Below are 3,947 nucleotides of genomic sequence, written 5' to 3'. Positions count from 1 at the left end.
TATTCATTCTGAATTCTTCGTTATTCCGTTACAGTGTCTAAGGGTTGACGTACGCGTCTGTCCTATCAGCATATCGAAGTACGGACTTTTGGAGTTTATTTTTTTTGAACGACATTGTTCTTGCCATTCTTTACTTTCTGAACTATGATCATTAACACCGTTAGCGAGAAGCTATTAGAAGAAATATGCGTATAATCAATGCTGCGATCTTCCTACCGCTATCAACAGAGCAGAACAATACGAAAGACGAACGGTGCGTGATAAAGTGTTCTCGTGGAAAGTTACGAAACAACGTGGGCAGCGACAGTAGAAAATGGCGTGGGTCGTGACGGCCTGAGACCAGGTGGAACGTGTTTATACAAGATACGACCTGATAAGACATTTCCGAAGCTCGGCAGGAAGGTACTTGCCGCAGACACGAAATGACCAATGTCCAAAACCGATCAACAGCATCAACTTAATTCTCTAACATCTTGAATAAAGAGTAGAATTCCTCTCGAAATTTCAGACATTGCATATTAAACACGAGTCGGAATCACGGTCTTGTTTCATTGTCTAGAACGTTAATCGTCGCACGAGCCTCTCAAAAGCCAAATCGATCAACGTCACCTTTCATAAATTTTCCAATTTCGTTACCCAAGTACACGATTAATGTTCGATGCCCGAGATAAAGCATTTCCACAAGCTCGTATATCGTAAGCGAACAACATAAATAACAGTAAATTCTAAAGAAAATAAATAGAGAAAGAAACATTTGTAAAATATCATCACTTTTTCTTACGTTTAAATTTATGAAGTTAGTGAATGTGATTTCTGAACTGTTCGTATAACGTAAACAGGGACCACCGATGATGAATTCAGAAAATTTGAAATATAGATAGTAAATAATGATTTCGTGATACGTTTCCCTTTATTCAAATGCGTGCCATGACAATTTTATTGCCTTTTAGATAAATAATTCTGGACGAAATTAATTTAGCATAAATTATGGCAATGATACCAAGGAAGATCCCTTTGAAATTATCGGCTGGATTATAAGACGCACGTGTAGTACATCGGTCACGATTTTATTGAGTCCATAAGCGTGAATAGATCTATTGAAAACCTGGGCATTTGTAGGTGACACGAAATTGGGTTAGTGTTCGTAGCGAGCCATTGTGATTATATAGTTCTATTTGAAATTCAATCCGTGAATCGTGTCGGAAAAAATAATATTTAGGGAATGGTGGCAATAACTTTTTACATGTCTCGAATTGTGATGCAAATTATACCGCATCTAATTTACACATGATCTTTGGTATCGTTATTTTTTAACCATAAGTAACTTGAAAAGCCTAGAGTAGTAAAAAAGAATGCGAAAGTATGCTTGTTCATGGCGCGATGCGGCTTGCTACAATCAAACGATTTGGAACAGATACCGATAAATCTAGAAATACAAATACGTGTTTTATTAAAAATGGTAGTCGTAATTTTGTGAGCCGTAGTTCAGAAAGAAATTCGGGCTAGCTTTTATTTGATAACAGCAGCAGGACCATTCGTAACCGTGCCATCAATTTTTCCCCTTACACCGTGCACCGTACAGATACTCCAGCCCACTTTGCCTCCGCGTTCTCTATCTCTCCTCTACTCTCTTTTTCTTTCGCTTGTCAGAGCACCAGTAGCACTATTGTATCGCCTCTCTTTCTCCTTGCTTTTTACGTCTCTTTTGTGTTCTCTGATGCACGTTCAGCTCCCGTTGTACCGATTGAGTGTTGACCCCGCTGCGTCACGCTCGCATGCTGCAGTTTGTTCGAAACGATATGCAATCAGCGACAGAAACGAGAACGAATTTCGAGCGTGTCTAAACTCGTGACTATGGTCACGTTACAACATATCAATGGTAATTCGCGAAATCGTAACTTTTAACCTATTAATTGAGAGAGACGAGTTAATTGGCCATTCGAAATTTCCAAACGATTGGATATAATAATTTATGCGCATTTATGAATTATTAATTCCCAGATTTTTATTTCCTGACTTTACATCTTTTAACGACCTGTTTCGTTTCTACTGGAAACAAGCTGTATCGTGTTTATATCTGGAGGAATTAAGATCGATCTATCCGAAATTGGTTTTTCTGTGTTAACTTTTAATTTCACAATTATGCTGGTCATAGGATGACTCGTCAACAGATTAATATCCCTTACGAAGGATAAAAGAAAAAAGAGGTAGTAAGGGAAGAAATAAAGGAGAGTGAGACAAGTGGAAGATTCGTATCGTAAGGCAAGAAAGAAATCATACGTCTATACGGGTCGAGGCTCGAGATAGATGATTGTCCATGAAACAATGCCGGCGATAGATAACCGTTTCTACGTACAGGATTGTATTTTTAGTCACGCGACTGCACACTTCTCTAACATGAGTCGTATACATAATATGTGCGTGCAAGGATGACCACGCGTGATGGCTTCTAAATTACACGAACCACTTTCCTCTGATTCACGGAGAACAGCCAGAATGCCGCGTTCTCTATCCAACGAGAACAACACCGTGATATTTCACGAATTTTATTAGAAACTTCATTCATCATAGTACGGCCGTGTGTTATTTACGTAGCCAATCAATGGCAGGTATCGGGTTCGGAGCATATAAATTGGCTACAAAATTGGTAACGTAATTTATGCTGCGAAGGTATCACGAGGGATTTTTGATCTGCACGCGATATAGAAGCCCCCATAGAAAGTTAGATACGGAATCGAGAACAACGTAAAAAGGCGAAGAACGAGAGAGACCTTGATCGAGATCGACGTCGTATTTGCCATTATTGCGCGAATTTTTTTCTATTCGCGAAACGAATGCGCTCGAGAAATCAAGCAAAAGCAGATGTACACTGCTTGCTATAAATATCAGAATATTTAACCTACTCGTTACATTTGCCGGACAGCTCGAACAAGTTCTACTTTATTTAATATTTTACGTTACGGAGCGCACATGATGCGAATTAGAGCATCCGCGTCGTACCAAGCATCAGCGCTGTCCTTCGTAACTTTAAGTACCCTAATATTTGTTCGTTTATCGGGACACGTTGAAATATTTGCCCGTGTTTTTTATGTTTCATTCTTGGGCAAAGATTGTTACAAAGTAATGGCTAAATATTTCAAGCTGAATGGAGAGAGAAAAGAAACAAAGACGGCGGAAGAAACGATGGAACTTTAGTCTTTTCGAACGTTTTCAAATGGTAAATAGGAGACTTTAACTATAGAGAACGGAGTAGACGTCCCAAAATACTTATAGCCGATAGTGTACGTACCTTCGATTGAAAATAAACTATAAACTACGATACAGTCAAGGTATACGCGATAAACAACGAGAAGGAAAACGTAGCCGCAATCATATTTTCAATTCAGACTTCAATAGAGGAAAATGCGATCATTGGAACAAGTTATTCGCATATCTTCGTTCTTTTTTTCTTCTTCTCATGTACAGATGGAATTATAATAACCGGCATTACCTTCGAGAACCGAGTACGTACTTATTTACTCTACAGCACGGTAAGACGTCGACACTAATATTTCATTTATGTTCCCTTTTTTCAAGCACGGAATCCTCATGAAGGTTAACGCTTGTAAAAAGGGGCAAGAAGTAGCCTCCTTGGTTGCGCAAAAATTCAGAAAAACGGGACAGAATAAAGGAAGTTTCTCGTTCGTGGAACTGTAATAACCCAAAGGACATAATCACTTACTTATTTGAATTCCGAATATCCGGAATTATATTCGATCATTCTGAGAAAGATATTTTATAAATGCCGTATTGTATCCATATGTGTGTATAATGATTCGTGAAAGTCTTTCAACATTTCTAGAAACGTACGTATCATGCGTGTAACTGCAACGGTATAAAAATACAATCACTCGTGTCCCATTACAGCGTTAACGAAATTTCGAAAACTTTCGTAAAACGCACACAAC

This window comes from Bombus pyrosoma, linkage group LG2, assembly GCF_014825855.1.
Source record: "Bombus pyrosoma isolate SC7728 linkage group LG2, ASM1482585v1, whole genome shotgun sequence".
Taxonomy (NCBI): domain Eukaryota; kingdom Metazoa; phylum Arthropoda; class Insecta; order Hymenoptera; family Apidae; genus Bombus; species Bombus pyrosoma.
Note: the sequence above shows the minus strand (reverse complement) of the source record.